Here is a 27,206-nt window from a genome sequence, read left to right on the forward strand (position 1 = left end):
TATTACAATCTGGAAAGCAATGGTTAACATAAAGCACTGCTGCAGGGGATAAAAGATTAGATTTTACAGCTTACTATTCAGGGTTCAGATCTTGGTGCATGGCACATTTCATATAATTGTTCACCTGTTTTACAGCTCCACAATTTTTATAAGATGAGCCTCACTTCATTCTTGCTGTCAGAGCCATGGTTTCTGTGCAGAACCTGTACACATTTATATACCTACGACAGCATAACAAAGAAAACACAACAGTCTAGGGTCTTTACTTTTATTGAAAGTTACAGAGACCTTTATTGCTAAATACCCTGTACATCACTATTAATCTGCTAATGGTAATTTATTATTACACACAGTACACGCTTTACCTACTGGTAGTTGACATTCTACTCCTTTCTATTTATTTGCCCTGAATACTGCTAGTTAGATTTGTACTCACCAGCCTCCTGGCACAACCTTAGCAGCCTGTTTGCATGTGCATCCATGTTCATGGCCCACTCATCTGCAGCTGTACAGAAGATAAAGAAGTATTTATGCATATCTATCAATCACATACTCAGGCTGGACTTTGGGGAGCAATAAGTGATACTGATACTTACACACTTCTGGGACATTTGGTGCCCATGCATCTTGGGTCCACTGGTTCAAGAGCTCTCTTTTCCAATGCTTGAGGTCAGCATAATGGTGGTGGACCTGCTCACCAGTTTGAGGGATGCCAGTAGCACTGGTGAGATCACATGCAAGACAATCCCAGGCCTCCGCTTTGTATTGTGAGCCTTAGTACTGGTCCTGCAGCAGTCTCCCGTCATAGTCTTTCACAAAGAGTCTGACCATGACCCTGGACTCTTGAATGCCTCAGTGCTGCACCCGAAAGCACATACCCTCACCAAAGCCAGCCATAGTGCCCACAGTGATCAGCTACAACTGGTTATGGCTGTATTCCCAACTGTGAGGTTGAAATAGTGCTGAATTCCTGCACTTTGATGTGATTGAATGATTTTGAATATGCTGAGATAAGCTAACCAACATGCAAACCTACTCAGCTAAGGTCAGCATTGCTTAAAGGGGTAGATGCTAAGCACTGCTTACCAGTTCACAAGTCTGCTTAGTTGGGATAGTTATTGCTTAGCATTTAAAGTTAAGCAATGCTTACACTAGCTAAGCATAGCTGAGTACAACTTAGCATTATTCTGCTTTCATTTCATGGACTATCAGGATTGTGGGGTTGATTACTCATTAATTCCATATTATGATGTGTATGTTTACCTTCCATAACATCCCCTATGTGCTTTCATTACATTATATTATTGTGCGACTATACTGTATGGGACACGTGTTTATATGGAGGTTTCACAACTTTATTAGACTGACACCTCATATTTGGACTTGCTACACTACTCTGGGTGACAACTATATATTATCTGCATCCTAATTATACAAAAAAAAAATTAGTACTGCTTTTACATATCAGGGTCAATGGCCTTCACTGGGGCTTGAGCCATGAATGACTGCATTCCAAGTAGAAGCGGTAACCACTATGCCATCTCACTTTGGGCATTTGCACTATATATTTCTATTTAGCTCCTTGGTATGTGTAAGATAGGCTGAGCACAGCTGCATGACATGCACACCCACTCAGATACACTTAAGCTTTATTGGGAACGGAAAAAAATGTGTTTTATTTTTATTTACTTTAGGGGTATGCACATTGCTTTCAGCCTCTTAGGACAGGACATCTAGACAACTACATCATACACTGGGGGAGTCTGGCCATAACTGGCTCACTTTATTTATAATTATTCTCGGAAATATGCTTACTTATTTGGTATGCCAGAGTGTACACTGGCATACCAATCTGGACATTCTCTGTACTGGCCTATTGTTTGGGGGTGTGCCTGTATGTTTTCTTTACATTACATCTGCAGACACTGTTATTTTTTCATAGCAGTGTCCATGGACACTTTTTTGCTTTCAAAGTGCCATACGGCACTTCTGGAGTGCAGGGGGTGTGTTTACTGTGCAAGCACTGCTTGGACATGCCCCCTGCACTCGTTCCTGTTTCATGTCCATGTAGGATACACAGCAGTGCACCTTCATGAATATGTAAAGCATGCTGCTGTCCTACATGGACACTAAACCTCTCTATGCAAGAATAACACTATTCTTGCACAGAGTTTACTGAATCCCAGGGACTGTGTTTACTGTGACATATAAAATTTGGTTTAAGACCTAGAATCTAAAGAATACTACCATTATAAAAATAGTTTGTGTTGAAGCATTTGCTATTTATATTTCTTTCATAACCTTTTGGTTCCAAAGATATGAATATTTGTTTGAAATGTGAGACATAATTTGATTCTGTCAAAAGGCTTAGGCTCCACCCATTGGAAGTTACAGTGCAAGCTTCCTGAGTTCCATTGGAGTGAATGAGTTAATAGCTGTAAAATTCATTGGCAAAAAAGGAGAGGTGAACCCCATTCAGGATAGGCTGGTTAAGTAAAAAAAATGGGGGGTGAACATGTTGCTCAACAATGAAACAAACACGTCTTTCAAATATTTCCAAAGCTCATTAATATCAGGAAAAGTCCATAATGTATGTACTGTGTTACCTTTTTGCAGTTACACCTGGTATAAATATGTTCATTCTTGAATCCTAACTGAATACACTGTATAAAAACTCAATATACATAGAGCCTAAATAACTTGTTCTTTTCATAAAGATAAGGATTAGACTTAAGCTTGCTTAGACAGCTTTGCAAACCCTCAATATCTTGTTGTCTAATTCCTGAGTCTTTAATCCTAATGAGTTTATTCCAGTGTCACAGGGTTAAAGTAAATTCAATATACCTAAAGCCTAAAGCCTACATGGTCTGCTAGAACCATGTGCTTATTGCACTGTGACACACAAATGAAATTGCACTGTTTTGTATTCGGTAAGCATCTCTACATGCCATGTAGAACCATACAAATACAGTAAACATCATGGCATGTTAATTATAGCATAAGCAGCCAAAATGTATGCTAATCAACCAATCTAAGATGGAAGAACTATTCAACAAGCTATAAAGCAACTGTGTAGACTCAGTGCTGGTTTTCCCTGCAAATTCCAGAACTTATTGGAATACAGCAACAGAAACTAGGTTACATGGAAAGAATGTTAGGGGCTGCTGTTGCTCATATTCATGTGTATGCTCATCAGGCCCAAGTCTTTACTTCTGCTGCTGCTAATAGACCATGGTCAAGAATCAGAAAGATGTTTACACCCCTTTTAACTTCTCACATTCTGCATGAGGTGGACATTGTAAAGTGCTACACGGTGACTAGAGACACACTACATGAACTCTGCAACCTCTGTTGTCCTCACCCAAAGCAAGGGAAAACCTTGGGTAACCAATCCCAGTGGAGACAAAGTATGTGTATCACTTTGAATTTTAGCTAAAGGAACCTTCCAAGGATGAACTTGGGACTTGCTGGGGGTGTCACAGGCATCGGTATCCAGGATCTTCTATCAATTTCTGAATGCTACGCTAAAACATGTCAGTGAGTACATATATTTCCCCATACACCTGAAGACAGAGCCAGAACCATGCAGGAGTTCTACCCTGTAGCACACCACACTGACGTCTTAGGTGCCATAGACTGTACACATGTAGAAATCAAAGCACCACCTGGGGAACAGGGAATGATGCATGTAAGTAGAAAGGGCTTCTACTCCATTAACTGCCAGGTCATGTGTAACTCTAAGGGAATCATCCTGAATGTGTGTGCTGACAACCCAGGCAGTTACCACAACTCACATATCTGGCACAAATGTCAATTGTATGAAATGTTTACTGGCGGGATATCCTACACGGTAATTTAATGTGGGATGCAGGTTATGCACTAGAACTGTGGCTGATGATGCCCATCAGAAAGGCACAGACACCAGTTGAAGAACACTATAATGAGGCATATGCTCTAACAAGAAATACCATATAGCATGTGTCTGGGGGTGCTGAAGTCACTGTTCCAGTGCACAGATACATCTAAGGGAGGCCTGCAGTACAATCTCTGTACTTGTGCTGAAATATTCACAGTCCGTGCCATGTTTCACAACATTATTGTGGGAATGCTTCAGCAGGAACAGCAACAGGAAGGGCCACACATCCTACCACCACTGACAAGATCACCACAGTCACACACAGATGAGGAATCAGAGGGGGAACCAGCAGCTGCTGTGGGTGCAGATGTGTACAATATGCCCTCACACTGGACAAGAGGCAATGGATAGCACACACACTCAATACCTAAGGGGCTAAATCCTTCATTCTATACACATATGTACAGTAACATTAATGCCAGGCAATGCTCCCAACCTTTACTTATCCATGTAATGACTGTGTATTACTAGCATCAAACAGTCAGCCCTGAAATAAAACTCTTGCAACTGCCAGATTTCCAAGGTAAGTGTTGAACCTGGAAGAGAAAAATAAATGTCTAAGAATATAAAGGAATGGCATACCCTTGCATACTATTACTGGTAATGTAAGTAAGTATAAGGCAGGTAATTTTTATAGCAATGACATCAAGATAAGACAGCAGTGACTTATGTAAATAAATGCATCCTCTATCAAATAATAGGTCTCAAAGATCCACACATTCATATGTTTAAAATATATAGATTTTCACCTAATGTTCACAGTTTGCCCTCATATTTTTGTACTGGCAAATCATTAAAGAGTAAAGTTAAGAAATAATTACAGACATTTTAGTTTCAGACTTCATATCCCTCAAAAAGCATAAAAAAGTCATCCTGTTATTCTATCAACTGTCTAAGTTTGTAAGACCACAATTTAAAAAAAAAACTCTACCCATTGTTGGGCCTTTGTCACACATTTTTATTGTTTGGTCCAGTTTTGTTAGTCTAATAGTTTGGGAACTAGATGTACACATTACAAGAACTTATAAAAAAGCAGTACAATTTGCAAAAGAGCATCATAAACACAGATATATGAAGCACTAAGTCAGCTATGCACCTTGAGTATTGGACAAAAGACTTATGTGTCCCTGAATCCAAAAGATAGAAAACAAGAATCTTCTTTTGGCTTTTCCCAGTTAGGGGTCGCCACAGCAGATCACCTGTCCACTCATGATGGGCAGCGGAGTTTTACGGTGTTGAGTTGCAGCCCGGCACCCAACTTTCCATGGAAGGCACACAAATGCACGGACTCACGCTTAGGGCCAATTGAGAGTATCCAATCCACCTACACCATGTCTTTGGGAGGAAACTGGATCACCCGGAGGAATGCCACATGACCACAGGGAGGACATGTAGACTCAGCACAAAAGGGACCCAAGCTGAGGATCAAACTGGAGAGCCTCTTGCTGTGAGGTGGCAATGATAACTGCTGCACCACCGTGGCTGCCCAAAAGAGAAAACAAGGATATGGAACAGTTATCATCATTTGCATGGGGTTTTCCATATGTGTGTGTGTGGTGTGTGTATGGGAGGGGTCAGGGGGGCCTAGGCTGACACAAAAGTGTAGTGAGTGCACATGAGTAAGAAAGAGAAACAAGCAAGCAGATATTTGGGTAAAGTATCAAATGGCCACTGAGACAAAATGAGTTGAAAGCCTCACGACTAACCCATATAGCTGTTATTTTTCAGTGTCTGTATGGGTACAACAGGCACAATTGGTGTGTGAGTGTCTGTAAGAACATAGGCAAGCTCTGTGCTAGCTCTAAGTCTGGGTATATCTGACAGATATGAGCTGTACATGGTAGTGGTAACAGTTCATTGTCATTGTCCCCGGCCACAGGAACTGGCTCTGCCAGGAGTTGCACTAGCACATCCATGCCCATGGTCAGATGCCCTGCTGCTACCTCCTGAATGTGATTGCTGTCTGCTTGATGAGCTCTCTTCATGAGTACACTCAAGACAATGACCCTGGCCTGACAATTCTGGGTGTGGACACCTCAGCCACTGACAGAGCAGTAGAAGTAGTGCCACTACAGGAAAATGATCAGGCATGACCACATCAGATAACATCAGATGATGTGCCTGACCTACTTCCATGTGGATGCTGTGCCCCACCCAGCAGACATTCCATCACAGACACCATCTGTTACAACATATCATTTATCAGATCCATTGAATCGGCAACATGGTGGAGGCAGTCACACATGTCAGCCTGTGCCACATCAATAACCCTAAACATTTCCTTGGAGTACATATTACACCTCTATGATCCCCTATATGATGACTAGCATAGAAAGACACACCAGGATCAGGTGAAGGATGGACAGCAGGCCTTCTCCAAGCACCCCTAGCAACCCTGCTGCATGGCACATCACCCACACTTTGACTATGGCCACAGACAACAGGCATTGAAGCCACAGTAACTACACTAACCTGATCAAGTGTCACATCCTCTACCTGTCCAATATCTGAGGGCTCACTGGAATGGATTTATATAGGCCTACTGCTGTGTCCAATTGAATTACAGGGGATGGCTGAATGTCAACCTCAGTGTCAAATTCAACCCATGCACCCCCTGACTGTGACTGTACTTGGCCACCATTATCGTCAGAGTCTGCCAATACTCTGATGTCAGGTGGTAAGAATCCTGCACTTCCACTGTCAGGATCACCTGTGATGATAAGCAACAAACACAGGAAATAAATTCATAACTACACTACTATATTTTAATATATGCTAACAAATTAATACTGGTGCCACTATGACAGACAGTCCTGACGACCACCTCAGACATACAGATAATGCATAGTTCTGCCAAATGCTCATCAGTATTGAAATAAAAATGTTTGGTTTACTATGTGCAGATGACTCCACATTTGCTAAGGAGAATGGTCCTGGAAGACACTAAGTAAAATGTAAGGACACCATCATCACAAAAACAATAACACAGGGGGAAAATTCCAGGCCATTATATGTCCATTAATAATACATTTAATTGAAACTCAGTTGACACATCCACCAGAGCCCATTTGTAATAGGTTCATAGGTTCATAGTTTAGTACTACGCTAACTGCCCTTGTGAGCCATTTTAAGCCTAGCCAATTATCCCTTGTGAGACTCAAACCCTGCACCTTGTATTTGTAAGGCAAACACCTTAGCCATTAAGCCACCCCACCCTAATAAACCAGAATGTGCCGTTAACTGTATCTATCTATAAATAGTCCCCCCAGAAAAAAAAAAAAACAAATTATTAAACCAACTTAACTATTGCTTTCAATGTTTTACTATACAAGAAATAGTTCAAAAATGACATATGTAAGCCTACCTGGAAGATCATCCCTGAAACAGTAACACCAGCATCAATCACTTGCTGTTGTGCACTTTCCACTGAGCTTTCTGGATCCCTGATGGTGGACAGGTACTCTTCCATTGGTGTCAGTGGTGACTCTGTAGCAGGCCTCTCCCCTGGTATACAGCTGTCCATGGGCCACTGCTCTCCTCTGGGTTGAAGAAATCATGTCAGTGGCCCTGTGATGTACCTGATGTACCTAATCATGTGTCCTGCTGCACTCCCCAAACAGCATTGACATTGTTCACTATCTGGTTGCAAATTTACATTCTTCCAGACATGTCCCTATATTCTCTCTCAAGCAGAAAGGCACCATGTTGATGGAAGGCTTGGACAATTATGTCATTCTCAGAGTCACTTAAGTGGGGTTTGTGGGGATTGGGATGTTTGGGTGCCATAGGCCTAGACATAAAACACAAAAAGGATACTACATATAAATATCACATAAATAAGAGCCCTGCTTGGATATAACACATACCATCAGTTTTTAATATTACCCACTGGAGGAAAAAAAACGTCAGTTATTCAAATATAAAAAGGAGTTCTGTGGTTGTAACATATCACAGTCACACACAAACCAATGTTTAATCCAAAACAAGGACTAACAATAGCAAAGCAAACCTTGATGAAAACATGTTTTGATTTAATCCAAAACAAGGACTAACAATAGAAAAGCAAACCTTGACAAAAACATGTTTTGATTGTGGCAAGACAGAAAATTTAACTGAGCTATTCCACCCCCAAAACAATAGGCAAATGACATTTTGTACCAAATGAGTAACACATCAGTGAATTGCTATAAATGCTTTCAAACATACTGTCTCGAAAACATGCACACACATTTGCCACCGAACAGTAATTTTTATGCATGAGAGTCACTTCTACCTGTGGCCAGCACTTCCCTAGAGGTGTCTATGGGTCATTCTAGAAGGCTAACACCCCCTGTGCCATTGACAGTATATAGAACATTTACATTTCTCTAAAATTACATGCAAGAGTATACATAGAAACAGTTGTAACAGTAACACTTGTGATGAAAGTTAATAAGACTGTGTATCTGAGATAGTAAAATGGCCTGACAAAAATGCCTATGCCATCAGTTAATTTCTAAAAAATGCATGCAGATGAAACTTGAATTTGCTAATGCATATATATATTTTTCCTAGTTGCTTGTGAGGAAATCCAGTATATAACTGAAAAGTTCAAGCATACCTTATCAGGATCAGTGTCTTCTGTGCAGATAAATCCAAAGTAATAGCAATCTTCTTCAATATTATCCACATATACAACTTTCCTCACCTTCAGATTCCCTAGCTACATGCTAATCTTTTTATAGTGCAGATTCAGGCCTATGAGCATAGTGAAGATGCAAATGAGGTTTGAACTCATTAGAATTGCTGAATCCCAAATTCTTGGCTCTGTGTAGCAGGTGTAAGCATTGTGCAGGCACTCCCTTAGTGTTTGTTGCTAATAGATTGCAACTGTGAATGATTACTGGTAGGGTAAATGAAAACACAACAGCATTCAGGATCCCTTACCTCCAGTGGATGTCTTAGCCAGATTACACTTACAAAGTGTAGACGTAATTGTATCAAGGTTTTAAATGTTAGTAAGCAGAACAATCTCTCAGTTTCTGTCTGTTCAGTACTATCCAAACTCCCCTGCCTTTGTTGAAAACTGTATATTATTGTCATTTAATATTCTCATACATTTTAGGGACAATGATGCACAATGCCTTACAGGCTGTATGTCTCAGACTACTGTTCAGATAAGAGAAGAATGAACATTATACTAAGATAAGACAGAGCTGATTGCTGCAAACAAAAGTCATAAATGGTTGTGTGATTGTTTGTTGCACTATATCTGAAATTAATATATGTACAAACAGCTCAGAAGTGTGCAAGTGCCATATGTTCCTGTTAATACTATGGATGGTTTGGGACTTGCTTGTATGCATAGTTCATAGGTAGGTAGGTACTAGGCTTTCAGCCCAAGGGCCATTTCAAGCATAGCCAACAGTGTATTGGCTTACGCCACCCATGTATTGTTAAATTCCTGCCCCTCTATCGAGCAGTGCCATAGACATAATCCCAGGGGTGAACTTCCTATCACCAATCCACTTATCAAGGTTTCTGTTGAATAATGCTAATGACGAGCTCTGCTTGACGTGGATGGGAATTATGTTCCAGAGCATGGGAAGTCTCTGAGACACGAATCTATCCCTTCAGCATGTCCTATTTATTGTTGTGGTGAGGTTTAGGTCCCTAGAGCATGTAGCTTGGGGAGATTGGGATTTCTTCAAGTGGGGCATGCCCAACAATTCTGGGTTTGACATAGCTTGGTATGTCAGACAGAGGTCTCCTCGGAGTAAGCGGTATGCAACCGAGTAGAGTTTGATTTTCTTGAGCTCATTGGCATAGAGCAATTGTTTGAGGCCAGCGATCATCTTGGTGAGGTACTTTTGGGGCCTCTCAAGTTGTTGTAGGTGTTTTGTGAGGTGCATCCCAGATGGGGCATTGTTTTCAATGAGGGGTCTGATAAGTGATGAATAGAGGGGAAAGATGACTTAATTATTTCTAGATGTGAATCCTTTTGTGTTTAAGTGGGCCATGTAGAAAGATTTTTTTAACCACTGTGGCAATGTGGTTATCAAAGGAGAAGTTACTATCCACTTGGGTCCCAAGGTCTCTTACCACACTTTTGTGTTAAGTCTACTTCCCCCTATTTGGTAATTCATGGGTAATGTATTTTTGCCAAAGGAGATAACAATGCACTTTTTGGCATTTAGTTTGAGGCCATAATTTTGACACCAGGTGTCAGTCTCAGTGAGGCCCTTTTGCAGGATGTCTACGTCGGCAGGGGAATTGATAATGGCACCCAATTTGCAGTCATCTGCAAACTTGGTTAGCCGTAGACCCTTGGTGTTGGCTTGCACTTCAGAGAAGTATATACCGAATGGGAGGGGTCCCAAGACTGAACCCTGGGGTACTCCACTTGTCACTGGTTTGGAGCTGGATCTGGAGTCAGCAACTCTTACCATGTGAGTTCTGTCCATGAGCCAGTTGGCCACGCATCTCGTGATGTAAGAGTTTATGTTAAGGTTGGTGAGTTTATCAATGATTCCTAAATAAGGAATAGTGTCAAAGGCTTTAACAAGGTCCAGGTAGGCTGTGTGGACCACTTTGCCCTAGTCTATGGTCTTAGTAACTGTTTCAAAGAACACTACCAGGTTTAGGAGACATGACCTACCTTTTACAAATCTGAATTGGATAGCATCCAGAGTTTGGAGGTTACCTATATCTTTGTTTATGAGTTCCATGATGATACGTTCCATGGCCTTGCAGACCAGGCTTGTCAGGCTAAAAGGTCTATAGTTCCCAGGGTCTGTGGTGGTTCCTCCTTTGTGGAGTGGGATAACTGTTGCTGTGTGCCATTCTGTGGGCACATAGCCTGTGGGACTTATTTATGCTACAAACATGGACATTACATGTAAGTAAACATTTTTATGTTTGGGAGATTCTTATTTAAATTGTGAATTATTGATGGCATCTCTTTGTGTTTCATGTAATTATTGGATAATTTTAAATAGAAAGTATGTATATGATGTACTTCTTGTTTCCATGTTGTATAGTTTATATGGTGTAAAGCTTTTGTATTATAGGTTTAATCTTTACAGGTTGCTAATTTTCCTGACCTCTGTGTATGCAGTTATTTTGCTGTGTGTGTGTGTGTGTGTGTGTGTGTGTGTGTGTGCGTGCGTGCGTGCGTGTGTGTGTGTGTGTGTGTGTGTGTGTGTGTGTGTGTGTGTGTGTGTGTGTGTATTATTTACATTGGAAACTGCTATTTTTCCCTGATTGGTTGGGAGTCTGGTTTTCCAGGTTTAACATGTTCTCTTTGCTTTGTTCTGCAGGACTTTAATTCAGCTGAAAAGAAATGGTCGTTGTTGAAGGTTTTAGTGTGTCTTATTAGTTTGGTGTTTCTTATACCATGTTTATTTTGTTTTCCTTTTGTGGATATTGGCAATATGTTTGGAACTAGTTTTCTTCAGGGGTAGTGAAACCTGAGTTCTGACTTCACTTCCCACTGCAGTATGTGATAGTGATTATTGACATGTTTTAATGCTTAGACACTGGGTAGGTGTTCCTGCTGGCTCAGCTGAGATAACGTCTGCATCACACAAAAACATGGCTCCAGTAAGACATTGTGATAAATGCTTAAAAACCTACTGAAAGATGCTAGAGGTTATTGTGCATTTTTGTTTTGAGAGATTATTTATATTCTCTTTAGTTATTTATGTCAACTCTTGAATTTGGAGTATATGTTGTAGGAAGAAATAAGTATGAATGATGTATTCATTTGTGTATAGGTGATAGATTCATAGGTTTATACTAGACTAACAACCATCAAGGTCTTTACATGTCCAAAATCAGTGATAATTTTAAATATCTTCCTATTTCACTTTACAGTTAGTAGGAGAACAAGATTTTCATCAACACAGATTTCCTAAAGATTAAGCAGTGTGAAACTCTAATGTCTGACATTACTTACTGACTGTTAACTTCTGCGATTTACCAGAAAATCCAAACATTATACAAAGAGAAAGGTACTAATATGAGGCAAAATCAGGGATAGCCAAGCAGTACAAAATAGTTAATGCTCAGTAATATTGCTTTCATTGTCTTTCAGTCTGATGATTTTTGTTGCAATGTGGGTGGCCAGTTATTTCCTCAGATAACTGAGTGTAATTTTATCTTAGTGTTTTGTAGTTTGTGAAGTAAATTGGGTAGACCACAGGATCATAGGAAGTTACCAGGTTATTGGCCCTGAGGCCCTTATAAGCCTAGCCAAGAGTTTAGCCCATGTTCCGTCAAGTCAGGGCCCAATGTCCCTGTCCAGCAGGGACATAGGTAGAATCTCAGAGTTGTATTTTCTGTTCCCATCTAGTTATCCAGGTTGCGCTTAAAAAGGGTTAATGAGGTACCCTGCTTGATATGGAGAGGGAGTCTATTCCACAAAAGGGGGAGTTTCTGGGACACAAATCTGTCCCACCAACAGGTCCTGTTGATGTCACAGACCAGGTTGAGGTCACACATGCAGGTTACTCAAGTGGAGCTTTACTTGCGAATATGCAGTAGTCCCATCAAGGCATGGTATGCCAGACAGAGGTCATCTCTGAGGAGTCTGTATGAGACTTAGTAGAGGGACATGGCTTTTACCCTATCTGTGTAGGGTAGATGTTTGAAGCTCTGGATTCTCCTAGTGAGGAACCTTTGCTGTCTCTCCAGCTGCTGCATGTGCTTTGTGAGGTACATGCTGAAAGAGGTACTGTACTAAATAATGGGTCTTATAAGGGAAGAATGCAGGGACATTATGACCTCTAACTCCCTGGATGAGATACCCTTACTAATGAGGTGGGACATGTAGAAAGCTTCCTTTACAATGCAGGCAATATGGTGGTCAAAAGTCAGTTTGCTATCAACCTGGGTGCCTAAGTCCCTCATGACTGATTGCTTTCTTTGGACCTTGTTATTATTGTGATAATTTGTGGGGACGTCACTCTCCCCAAAGGGGATGATGATGCATTTGTTTGGCATTCAATTTGAGGCCATGTTTCTGGCACCAATCATTTGTTTAGGTGAGATCCTCTTGGAGGACATCCACATCACTAGGAGAATTGATGACAGTGCCCAGCTTGTAGTCATCTGCAAACTTGGTCAATTATAGTCCACTGGTTTTGTCCTGCACCTCAGAAAAGTATATCACAAACAACAGAGGCCCCAAGACTGATCCCTGGCATTCACCGCTCATTATGGGTATAGTACTTGAAGTGGCTTCCCTTATTTTGACTAGGTGGGTTCTGTCAGTGAGACAGCTTGCTACCCATCTGGTACCATAGGAATTGATGCGTAGTTGAGACAGTTGATCTATTATACCTGATTGGGGAATAGTATCGAAGGTTTTCACCAGGTCAAGGTAGGTGGTGTGCACTGTCTCCCCCTCATACATGGCTTTGCTGACTGTCTGAAAGAAGTTGACCAAATTTAAGAGGCATGACCTCCCCTTGACAAAACCAAACTGTGTGGGATCAAGTGTTTGGAGGTTGTTAATGAGGTCCATGATAATCCGTGCTATGGCCTTGCAGATCAGGCTAGTTAGGCTGATGGGTCTATAATTTCCTGGCTAGGTGGACACTCTACCTTTATGCAAAGGGATGATGGTGGCTGTCCTCCACTCTGCTGGGACAAAGCTGGTACTCAGGCTTTGGTGAGTACCTAATGGTGCTGTAAGTTCCTGCCTGAGTTCATGTAGGATTTAGTCTGGGATGTTATTGGGTCCCATGGAGGCTGTATTTTTGCTTTTGAGAGGGCAGTGATGACTTGCTCTCTAGAGATTATGGGAGGGGGGCAGGTGCTGGGGATGTCCTGATTTACTGATGGGGGGGGGGCATAGGGGCAAAGTCGTCACTGAGCCTGTCTACCAGCAGTTTGGCTATATCTACAGAGTTTGTGTATGTGGCGTCCTTGACCACCAGTTCTAAGCAGATCTGTGTGCTTCTTTTGAGATTGTGGACACATGTGAAGAAGGCCTTATGATTGCCTTTAGTAGATGTAGGTAGTTTGGACTTGAGGTTTGCTTTGGAGGATTCCACTAGTGCTCTTATTTGCTTACTCAGGCTAAGGAGAGATTGCTTCCAGTTAGGCACCTGCTCCTTCTTGGTCCTGCACAGTAATTGTTTTCCTTTTATTGTAGCGTCTTTTTATTGCAGATATCCACCAGACAGGTTTACTCTTCCTTGAGGATGATGATTTTGTCCTGTCAGGTGTTTCTGATTCCATGCAGGTATATAAATTCTCCTATAGTACTTTGGTGCAGGTTTGGATATATGAGCCAATTCCTATGGAGGGGGATGGGGCTGTGAAGCTGTTTATACCTTCCCTCAGGAGATTGTAATCAGCTTTGGAGAAGTTTATTTGTTTGACGCTAGCTTTGGGGAGGGGGTTTGGAGGAGATGGTGACTTTGAAAGTGACTGCTTTGTGGTCGGATCTTATCAGGGAGGATGATACTGTAGGGATACTGCAGTGGTTACTCATGTTGGTTAATACCAAGTCCAAGATATTAGTGATTTTCATTCCTGCTGGAAAGCTGTTTCTGTGGCAAAAAGGGATAAGACAGTCTTACTGTGTTTTGTAGATTCATGGGTATGACAGTTCAAATCCAGACTAGTATAAAAATCTTTCATGTGTTCTAACATTTATTTGGTAATGTTGTTCATTTTATTTATTTATTTTAATACCACTATTTGAGCAGCTTAGCTCAAGCATGAGAAATGGAAAAATACAATAATCGTCAGGTAATGTAGTTCTATTGTAAAGAATACATCATCACCATCTGTGAATCATGTGTGTGTATAGCACATCTGCTGAACACAATGATACACAGTCTATACTATCTGTAGATCATGGTTCAAGTCCACCATTTGTCTTTTAAGGATGAGACGTAATATACACTGCTCACAAAGATAACATGAAGTGAGTTTTGCTTGTCACATTTGCACTTTGCTTAGCTTCATGTAAACCTACACTAATGGCCCACACATGAAACTGACAGAACACCTGCAGACAGGATGCAGACATTCTGGATTTCAAAAAAGGATATATTGTTGCATCTTTTGCTTTCCATCACGCAAACCCACTAAGTGACATTGCACAGTGGTTAGAACTCCTGCAGAGAGGAAGCAGACAATAGACAATTTCAAAACAGATAAATTGTATCCTCTATGGTGTGCCACCACTCAGACATGTTAACACACAAATTTAATAATGAATATGAAAATATACAGCTCTTTCTTAAGTGTTCCTGTGGCAGCTGGTCTAAGTGTAGGGCTTTAATATAGGTAAGCATAGGTTCTAATCTAGCACACTTCCAATTTCATTAATGTTTGTCCACTCGATTTTCAAAAACAAATGAAAACATTTCTAACATAACTATAAATTGCAATAAGTATGTATAGCAGTTGAGCTCATATGAATTTTATGTGTGTTAGAGTTTATAGTGAATATTATGTTTCTGTAATTATAATTGTCTTCTCTGGCCTTGGATGGTGTTCTGACCTCAGTGATACTCATACACACATGAATGTATAAACCATGACCTTGTCAGGTCGCACACCAAGCTGGTTATCCCCTCATTCTGTCATGTGTATGTACAAATAAAAATAATTTATATTAGATAGAAAGCTGCATATAATCAGGAATAGTATGCATGATGCTCTTCTCTTTTTCTATCCATTTCCATCCACAAGTAATCAAGACATCCTGGTGAACAGGGAAGGCAATGCTGTCTAGAGAGACTGAAGGAAGCAAACAGTATGTATTCAGCACACATAACTATTATTTTCGTTAAAGTATTGCTCTTCTATACAGTAGTTGCACATTAAACATGCATACTTCAGTATGTAACACAAGCCAACTGTATACGTCAAGTCTAATACTGTAGCCAGATGTTGTGGGCTCAAATAACACAAGTAACAAATTTATAGAAAAATGCTTTAAAATATTATATGATTTAATTTCAACAAAAGTGCCCTGCTGTTAACTTAATCTGAATAATTTGACCAAGCATATGTGCAATATATACACATTGCAAGGATTACTTTGAGCAATCATTACTTATAGTTTGTAGTTGTTAAGAAGTATACTTCAATATAAAAGTATAGATAAAATATTTAATTTTTATGCTAATGCATTGTATGTCACACAAGATGGTATTACTTGTCTCTTTTGTTTCTCTTACCCCAATCCTTATCTGTATTTTTTCTTAATGCCAACAAAAGGTTTCCATGTCTGTGACAAATCACATAATACTTTACAGCACAGGGGAGGTAGGCCAACCCTATGGCTCATTCTGCTCCTGCTCCACTGGCTCCTGAACTGATGCCCAGCACCCAACATGGCAGCACTGCCTCCACTGCTCCTGAACTACCTTGGCCCTCCACATCAGATAGGACTACCCTACCAGCTGGTGCTGTGCTATCCTCTGAGAGTACTGATGGACATGGAGATTTTATCACCCACCAGCAGTTGTCAAGCTTGGTGTGTGGGGTTGTGCAGAACACCATTGGTGCATGCCTACAGAAAATTGAGATGATGCTCTCTTTTATGGTCATTAGGAGAAGATGTCAAGCACTCCAACAGCCAGGGAACAGGAATGGCAGTACTGCAAGTGAGGACTAGATTCTCACTGTCCCCATGTTTGATGGGCAAAGGCATCCATTGTCCCCTGGTATGTTATGGCCACTGTATGATCTTTGGAATCATTCTTCATTGAACTACCACTTGAGTAACCTTCCTTATAGCACCATGCAATAACCATCCTCTTTTTTCACCTGGCCACATGACATCCTTCAAGCAGAGGAGTGGAAGATGTCATGTCAAATATGCATACATACATCATGAAACAGAATCATTCCATGAGCATCTGCAAGCTATCCTAAGACCATTGCTTGTGTGATTGCTAATTCTGTCATTGTGTGGTGCACATGTCCCATATGGACAGGGGCAGGATGTAATGTAATCAAACAAGTATACACACACATACAATAGGCTTACTATCTTCCATAATATAGATAATAGGGATTTTCTACTATGTATAATAATGGCTAGGATTTTATGTGATGTTGATCATTAGCCTAATAATGTCCCATGAGCCTATGAACAGTTGACATGTCAATGTTGCTGTCATTGATATGTGTTATTTACTGAGATGGGGATGTACAGTATGGCTACAAAAAAGTCTTACAGTCTGTGATATGAGCTAATGTTTTAATGACCATTAATGCCATTGCAGTTCATGCTCCTTCTATAACAGCTGTAGTAAACTTCCTGCTGAGAATAGTTGACAATGTATGATACACTGTTATTTATATTGGTGGCGTACTAAGGCATGTGTTTTTGTAGTGGAGCAGATCAGTCTTCTACACAGTTCACATTCCACCATGACAGTAACATTTGTAGTATGACACAGGTATGCATGTGTTACATACCATCATTAAATGTTCTGTGACTGACATCAGCATCAATTGATATTGATTACATGGTCACATAAGTCTTGTCTCATACACATGGTTGTTATGCTCTAATATATACACAAGCAATGTATCACATGTTTTGATGCAATTGAAACCTTGTGGAATTAATTGTATGAGCAGTTGTGTTGCTATATCCAAGGATTATTGAGGTGGTCAGCAGCACCATTGTGTGACTATTAGCATTTATGTTAGGAAATGTTCTGCATGAGGCATCAGGCCACTCAAACACAGCTTTCCCGTGAAACACATATAGGCATATGTTGTGCAAGTGATGTAAGTATATGACATTGGTACAGTTGTACAACTGTGTGCATAACAATAGTGTGTGGAATATGATGAATGACCAAGGCTGTATGGAGGTCTTGTCACAAAGCATTTCACTGGACCATAAGAGGTTAGTATGCTATTGGCCCTAGGGCCTTTACAAACCCAGCCATGTTTTACCCTTGTTCCCTCATAGACCAAGAGAAATATCCTATATTAGTGCACAAATTTATAATCAGCACTGACTGCTCCTATCCAAAAGGGACATAGGTTATACCGCTGGGATAAATTTACAGTTTCTCATGGAATTTTCCAAGTGACTCTTATATAGGGTCATTGAGAAGCTCTGTTTAACTTGAACTGGGAGTTTATTCCAGAGAAGTGGCAGCATCTTGAAGACATATATGTCTCTCCAGCAAGTCCTGTTTATGTTGTAGGCTAGGTTAAGGTCTTTAGAGCTAGTGAGTTTTGTCCCATTAGATTTGTGGATGTGCAGCATTTCCATTAAGGCTGGGTCCGAGACTGCTCTGTAGGCCAGGCACAAGTTGCTCTAACCAGTCTATATGATATAGAGTATTGCGGCAGTGCCTTCAGTCTGTCCGTGTTGGTCATGTGATGAAGGACTTGAATTTTCTTGGTAAGAAACCCCTGAGATATCTCCAGCTGCTGCAGGTGTCTATAGAGTTACATACAGAAGGAGGCATTGTACTCTCTTATAGGTCTGATGAGGGATGAGTACAGAGGAGTTATAACCTCCTCAGTTTTGGATGCTATTCCTTTACTTATGAGATGAGCAAAATAGAAGGCCTTCCAAACAGCTGTGAACACATAATGATTGAAGTTAAGGCTATCAACCTGCGTTCCCAAGTCTCTTACCACTGGGTTTGAACTTAGGGGGGTATTAATCTTGTAATTTTCTAGAACTTCACCTTTACCAAAGGGGGTAATAATACATTTTTTTAAGTCTAAGTCCGTGGCTTTGTCACAAATTATTTATCTGTGTAAGCCCTTTTTGTAGTATGGTGACATCATTTTGAGTTTCAATGATTGCATCCAGTTTGCAGACAACCGCAAACTTGTTAAGCCACAGGCCATCTATTTTCACCTCAACTTCTGAGAAATAGATTACAAACAAAAATGGACCCAGCACAGATCCTTGTGGAACACCACTAGTAACAGGTCTGCTGGTAGAGGTGGAAACCTGTACTATGACTGTATGCATCCTGTTAGTGAGCCAGTTGGCTACCCATCTAATGACATATATGTTTATCTCCAGGTGGGTGAGTTTATCGATGATGCCTGAGTTGAAGATAGTGTCAAAGGCCTTGGATAAGTTGAGATAGGCAGTATGCACTGTTTTGCCTTCATCCAAGGCTTTGGTGACATTTTCAAAGAAGTCCACCAGGTTTAACAAGCATGGTCTCCCTTTAACAAAATCAAATTGGGTTGAGCCGAGAGTTTGAAGGTCTAATATATTCTTGATTAGGTCCATAATGATTCTTTCCATGGCCTTACAGATAAGGCTGGTTAGGCTTATGGATCTATAATTCCCAGTGTTGGTTGAGTGACCTCCTTTGTGCAAGGGGATCACAGCTGCAGTTTTCCATTCAGGTAGAACAAAGCCAGTACTTAGACTGTGGTTGAAGACAATACCCAATGGTCCTGCCAGCTCCTTTTTAGACCATTTAGTAAGCAGCCTGGGATGTAGTTCAGTCTCATAGAGGCTGTGTTTTTGGCCTTGGAGAAGATGGCTCTGACCTGCTGATTGGACAACTTGGTAGAGGAATGGTGGCAGGTATATATTGGGGTATGATTGGTGGGGACAGTGGAGTGAAGTTTTTGCTGAGCCTTTCTGCTAGCAGGTTGGCAATTTTCATAGGTCCAGTATGAGTGGTATCGTCCACTATTAGTTTGGTGCAAAGCTGAGACTTCCCTTTAAGATTTTGGATGTAGATATATAATGCTTTGTGATTATCCTTAGCCAGGGACTCTAATTTGGTCTCATAGTTAGCTTTGGAGGACTTAACAAGATGTCTAATTTGCTTATTCAAGCTGTGGAGGTTATCTTTCCTCTGCAGAGACCTTTCCTTCTTGTTCTTAGTCAGCAGTTTTTTTCTCTTGTTATATAACATATTTATGAAGGATGTTTACCAGGGTGTTTTTTTTTTTTTTGTGGGGATCCTGATTTAATCAGTTCAGGTACAGCTGAGTCTATACACTTGTATAGATGTTTATACAAGGCATTAGTGTACTTCTCAGTATGGGAGACACTGCTGTTGGTGGTGAGCAGTGATTTAAAACTATTTATGCCATCACGTTGAAGGGTATAGCTTGCGTTGGAGAAATTATTTAACCTTTTTGCTCCAGAGGAGGGATCAGCTGTGATTGTTACTTTGCAAGAAACAAATTTGTGATCTGACCTTACCAGAGAGAGCCCCACACATGGGTGATGTAGTGATCTCTCATGTTGGTGACCACTAGGTCAAGGTTATTTGAGCCCCCTGTGGGGTGAAACATATCTGTACCAGAGTATTTGTGTTAACAAAGTCCAGGAACCTTATGGCAAGCATGTTAGTGCTTGTATATGTTGCCTAGTCAATGCAGGGATGGTTAAAGTCACCCATGATTAGGGTGTTTGGCTGTATTGTGAGTGACTCAAGAAGGTCCAGGTAGGCAGTGTGGTTTACCTGGTTCCTGGTGGGGGAACTATTGCTAACAAAGATGTGGAGGGGGGGTCTTTCCTAAAATTAGACTTGGAGAAGTTCTAGGGAGTTATATTGTTTAACAAGTCTTGATGTATATTTAACTTTTATGAAGATGAACCTCCTTGGTTCTTTCATATTCATTTTGAGGTTTGAACGTGTGAAAAGCATTGCACCTTATATGGCTGGGGCACTCTCTGCCACCTTATACAGTGTCTCTGATACTGGACAGACATATGTGTCTTCCAAAGTAAGGAGTGCTTCCAGTGAGTTCAGTTTCTGATTTAGATTCCTAGCATTAAGCAGCATAACCTCGAGTTTGTCTCGAGAAGATGTTTTTACATCAGGAATTTTGTTCTTATGACATTGCATAAAAATGCACTATGGGGAAGGCAAGTACCTTAGTCAGTAACTGAAAGCCAAGAGGTGACAGGTGAAGACCATCTCTGGCAAAGCAGTGGGGTCTTGTGACAATGTCGTTTCTGGCCGACAGATACTGGATTCCCCTGGATTGACACCAGAAGCTAAGCCAATTATTAAAGTCAATCTTTTTTTTTTGTTTGTAGTGAGGCATCATCCTTGTTGAAGGTAAAATGCTGCCTAGGGCTAAGAATATACCTGCCTGAGGCACATAATCAGCAAGCTCAGTCATGCCTCTCTTCATATAGTTAGTAAGGTACATCTCAAGTCATTCACTCCAACATGGACTATGACAGAGTAATAACAGTACTTGTTGTTGAGAGACTTGAGTGCATGCATGATTTGGCGGATCTTGGCACCCGACAGGCAGCTGTCTGTGATATTCTCCTTGTCCAACCTGGTGAGTGGAACATCTGTGTGTCTAATTATGGAGTCAGCTATGACCAAGACATTTGCTTTTCAGGTATTTTGCCATAGGAGCTTGTTGGCTGTGACACTGATATGTGTGTTCATATGTGTAGTGGATGCTGTTGGGATTGCATTGTGTATGGACAGTTTCCATTTCGGAGGTCTCTGTTTTTTGGTCTACTTCTAGAGAGTACCTCCATGTATGTGGGTTTATGTGTTTTGTTGTCGGTTGGTGGAAGATGTTTAGTGTGTGTGCTGACAACACATTTTGTATCTAATTTGCTGTTCTGTGGGAGACAGACCATTGATTCAAGATTTATTGTATAGATACATCTATCACATGTTGTATTAGTATGTTTTGTCAGTATACATGAGGCACTTGCTATATTGCCTCAGGAAGCACATGTCCATTAGGTGATGATGTATGTCCTGTCCATTGTTCATGTCAGGATGCTTATATCAGAAAATATCTACTCCATTGATATGTCACCTTGTGTGACAGTGAAATAATATGCAATAATTGCACAGTCCATACTGTATCATGTCAAGATTTGATTACTGTTCATGCTACAACTGTCTTCATTGACATGCCCTCATCAGCTGTACATTCTCACGTTTTAACTGTCCACTTTCCATGTGTTCATTCCTAAAATTCATCTCATGTCTCTTTTCAATATACACACTTCCCCTTGTCATTTATTTATAATGTAGACTATGTACCCTAACTGATCATTTACACAACTTTTATTCAGTATGCCTGACACAGGTTTCCACAATACTGGGCACTGTATACACTTTCATGTAATGTGTTGGAGCTATCTACTTTACTTTATAAAATAACCCTGGTAATTATTGTGGCATTTCACGCAATACCACAGACCTAGTTTGCCCGTAGGAAAACAGGTGTACATGTCTGCAGGTGTTTGTGTTGCTTTATATGGTTTCCTGGCTGGCAATACTGCTGCCGGTCATGAAGCCACACTTGTTTACATTTAAACATGGCGCGTGGCATGCATATGTAATTAATGAAGCCAATCTTGTTTACATTTAAAAATGGTGCGTGGCATGCATATGTAATTAGCACTGCTGCTCACCTTGCAAATATGTAAACTACATGTAGGCTTCGTGCTAAACCCACACAGAGTTTATTGACTCACCAGGTTGTTCTTTTCATAAAGATAAGTATTAGAATTAAGCCTGCTTAGACAGCTGTACAGACTAGCGTGACAGAGTAAAAGTAACAGATGCATAGATCTCAGAAGCTATAAAACCATTCATTCCCATAGTACCTGGCAAAGATAGCACAAAGCTGACAGAGTAGGGAAAGGAGACAGTTTAAAGTAAAGACTAGAATGGTTAAAGACATATCTTCTACTTGGGTAATGCCATTTATTCCAATTTATAAGTCCCAACATATCATGAAGGTGGCTATACGATGTCAGTCTGCCAAAGAAATCTCTTACTAACCCATGTCTCTTCCCTAAGGGGGAATTCCATCGGTACTCAACTCTGGATGTCATCACAACAAGAATAATGTCTCAGATGTGAGATTGCATCACAACACTGTACAGCCATGTTAGTGCTTTGTGGGCTAGCACTAAGTGATAGTGGAATGGTACCAAGTAATGGTTCAGGGAAACTTTACATTAAATGTTTTGCTTCTAAATGTTCCCATCTGGATAAGTGTGGATCCTTAACCAAAAGCAACTGGACTAATGTAAAACCTATAGCATAAATTCTCCAGTTAGAAGTAACAAACCCAAAAATGGTCTTGGATTAAAATGTTCTTATTTCAGAAACCATGTCTACATGTGTATGTGTGTGTGTGTGTGTGTGTGTGTGTGTGTGTGTGTGTGTGTGTGTGTGTGTGTGTGTGTGTGTGTTTGTGTGTGTTCATTTTCGCACTTCATTACAGAAGTTTCACTTCTAAGGTATGTGGTGGCCATGCACATATTTTTTCTTGTTGTTTTGCTCTAGTAGTGTACCCTCTTCATCAGTATACACACACACTACTTCTCTTTCACTTTCATTGTGTCTGCTAAACTTCATTTCTGCCATGATTTTGATAACCATATTCATCTGCCCTACCTTTTTGCATTCCCACTGCATTTTACCTAACATGGTACTCACAGTTTCCTGTATTTAGTTCTGTTATTACTGCATTTCATATTTGATGTATATACACTAAAATAATGTTTGCATTTATCACTGTACTGATATGGCACTTTCATTCTTCACCATATTTTCCCATTGAAGCAGGCTTTTGTTTTAATTTACACTATTGTTGAAGTTATTGCTTTCTCCAAAACTCTGCTCTTATTACAACGTCCTATGGTGAAGTGGAAACTCCGGCCAAAAACCGAACGGTACAAAAAGCATATATTAAGCGAGCACATCTCTCAAGCAATTTGGACGGAGTCTAAAATGAGGGGGGGGGTAAAGGACAAAAAATAGGGACAGGTGTTAAATAGCACTCTTAAAAACTTAGAAACATGCTAGAATAATAGAATTTGTGTTAACTACATTTTTCTGAAGGAGAGGAAGTTGGAAACTTAAATGTATGTTCTTATTTAGCAACCTCACTTTTCAGTTATTTGTCAGAAAACCACAAATTTATGAAAGACAGACCAAAAACATAAGGCAAAAATATGAACCTATGAGAGCTATGTGTGTCAGTAGGATCGGGATGGGATATAATGATGGATTTACCACCAAATAGCTTTGCCTTAGTTTCACTAACAGGCAGGTTGTCTCTTTGCTATGTGACTTTTTTTGAGGAAGTGTCAGTATATGTGTGTGTGTGTGTGTGTGTGTGTGTGTGTGTGTGTGTGTGTGTGTGTGTGTGTGTGTGATAGTACTTTCACTCTTCACTGTCAGTGTGTGTGTAGGATCACTCGCTTACTCTGTCACGTGTGTGTGTGAGTGCATGTGGGATCACTTGCTTGCTTTAACTTTTCATTGTGTGTGTGTGTGTGTGTGTGTGTGTGTGTGTGTGTGTTGTTTGAAAAGATGAAGAAGTACAGAAGTCAAACTGCCATGTACTCCATTTCACTTTTCTGTTACACTCCAAGCTCTCACACCACCCCATTAGAAGTTTCACTTCTAAAAGAAATTTACTGAGATAGCTCTTAAGTCTAAGCCTACCATAACTGTTTGTAGGTTTGTTGAAAAGTCCCACTCTGCACTGACTTGTGTATCCATCCTCTTCAGTTGTAAGCTGCAAATTGTGTAAAAAACATCTTTTTGTAAATGCAAAGTATTTTGCAGTATGGTAATCTGGCTGTGCCTTGGGATATTGTGGGCACGAGCAGCTGAGCATAGTCACTCTTAAAGCATTACAGCCAAGCTGCAATTAAAGGGTTTAGATCAGTTTCATATAGGGGTATCCTTTTGTGGATACCCTGATGGGTTATTTAAAGAATAGAAAGGGGGTGGTAGTAAAGTTTGAAAAAAGGTAGACAAACAGAGTGGAACACAGAAGGGAATCATCAAGAGGGTTTGACCTGATGGAGGGTGGAGAGAATGGGCACTATATTTTTGTGGGGATAAACCCCCTATTTTTCTAAAGTGTTTTCTTTTTTTTTGGTAAAAGGGTAGTGTAGGTGGGAATTAGGGAAGAGAGTATAGGAAAAATGGTAAAGGAAGTAAGGTTGAGGAAGTCTCATCTGTGTACCTATTCTACAGAGCCTCAAATATGTCTACTACCAGATGGTGTAGCAGTGGAGGTTCCCAATGTTGAGGAGGTAGGGACATATGTTGGCAGAGTGGTCGGCACCAGCTGGGTGTGCCTGTCTTCTACATGCTGAAGACAGACTTTGACTGGAATAATTCTCCTGTCCACTATCTCTGCCAGTACATCCTCAACCAAACTCTAAAGCCCCTGTTTAGAGAGGATTGCCAGGCTGCACATACTGGAGTGTCTGCATGATGGCTGCCTCTACTACAACCCTGCGAGGACGGCCCCACATGGGCAGAGGTTGATCTCTTTCTAGCCTGGGAGGTACATGTCTGGTTTTTGAGCCTGTATAAACCTGTATAAAATATACATGAAATGGGAGAGAAGCAAAACAACAAAATAAAAAGAAAGTACATATGAAGTCATTAACAGAATAAAGGTTAACTCTGTGAAGGAAGAGGTCAAAATCAAGATCTCTAACCCTCCTTCCTAGACATATGATTACTAAAGAACTGTATGACTACTTTTTAGCTCAACATCCAAAAATGTTAAATATAAAAGGTCTTCTCAAAGTTTATAAGAATGAAAAACAACTTTCACTATGTCCTATTGTAGAAGGAAATGGTTGGATTACTGAACCTTTATCCATTGAAAATGAGCTTAAGCCAGTGGTTGGCTCAATTAAAAGCATTATTAAAGGCACAGGATATTTTTTAGAGAATTTTCTAATTTTATGACAAGGGATCCTATTACATGGTGGCTTTAGATGTGAATAACCTCTTCACAGTTATACCTAATAAAGAAGGTTTGTTTTTTCTTAAAGAAATATTACAAAATATGCAACAGCTTAATGAAGAGAAGGTTAAGCTAATATGTGCACTATTGGACATTGTTTTGAATTACAATATTTCTGTTTTTGATAAAGGCATTTACTGTTAGAGATGGGGTGTAGCCAAGGGCATACCCTGTGCTAACAGCTATGCCAACCTGGCACTTGCGAGTTGGGAAGATTGTTTTGTTTTTCATAGAACAAATCTATTTTTATCAGCTATAACATGTTATATGAGATTTGTTGATGACATTTATCTTATGTGGGATGATAGCCTGGATTAATTGAGAGCATATATTACATATTTAGAATCTACTACAACTTTTCTGAAATTTACTCTACATTATTCAGAGACTGACATATAGTTTTTAGATGTCAGACTACTGAAGGCTGCAAAGGATGATATTAATACCTGTCTTTACAGAAAACCATGTAGAAAGAATGCCCTCTTGAAAAGGAGGAGTATGCATCCGAATAATGTATTTAATAATATTATATATAATCAAATGAACAGACTCTCTACAATATCAACACAAGATCAATTTTTTTTATCAATCATGGCATGAGCTACAACAGGAGTTTCAAGAGCGTGTTTATAATTCCAAAGAGGTTTGAAATGTATTGATCTAGGCTGATGAAATCAGGAAAGTGAGAGAACAACCCTATTTTTGAACAAGGCTCAACAAAGAGTTGTGAAAAAAATATTTTGAGCTCTCTCTGCTTACTGCTTGCTGCTTCTTGCTGTGGGATGGATCTGAAGTGTTCTTATGACACTCAGTCTTGCTGGCTAGATTCTGTTAAAATTCAAAGTCTGGTTATATTTGCATTCAGAGTCTGTTGCATACAGAAACTTGCAGAATATACACTGATGAGAGAATATACTTTGCAGCACTTGTCTTTAAGAGCAGTAACCAATAACTTTTATAATAAATCAAACCGGACAAACGTTGCAGCTTAAAATACTGTTCCAACTTTACTTCTCATATAGTACAGATGATGTGAGAGATATAACATTTACCTTAGGACTTGTGTCCCTACCATACGTCTAACATAGCTGGATTTATACAGCTCTTTATATACACTTTTTAGTCATGCATAAACATAATTTTGAGGAAACACATTGTTCTGTATTCTATTTTGGAGAATTGCTTATCCTGTAGAAACAATACTAAGCTTCCTTGTTTAACAATGTCTTGTAAGAGACCAGCTTTTCTGACAGTGTGAATATCCTGTAACAGTGTCCTGATGTCCATGTAGAAAAACATTCTATTTGGATCTGTGTATATGAACATATGTTCTTGTGCCAATGCTGATAAGCATATCCTGTTTTTTATGCAGAAAAACATATTTTTGAGAAAACACATTGTCAGAGATCAGCTTTTCTGACAGTGTGAACATCCTGTATTTTATTTGGATCTTTGTATAAAAACATCTGTTATTGTGTCCATCCTGTTATTTTAGGAAACATATTGTGTCCATTTTTTATATGCAGAATAACATGTCAGTGTTCTTTAA

Source organism: Protopterus annectens, chromosome 2.part0 (assembly GCF_019279795.1).
Source record: "Protopterus annectens isolate FY-2018-M chromosome 2.part0, PAN1.0, whole genome shotgun sequence".
Lineage (NCBI taxonomy): Eukaryota > Metazoa > Chordata > Ceratodontiformes > Protopteridae > Protopterus > Protopterus annectens.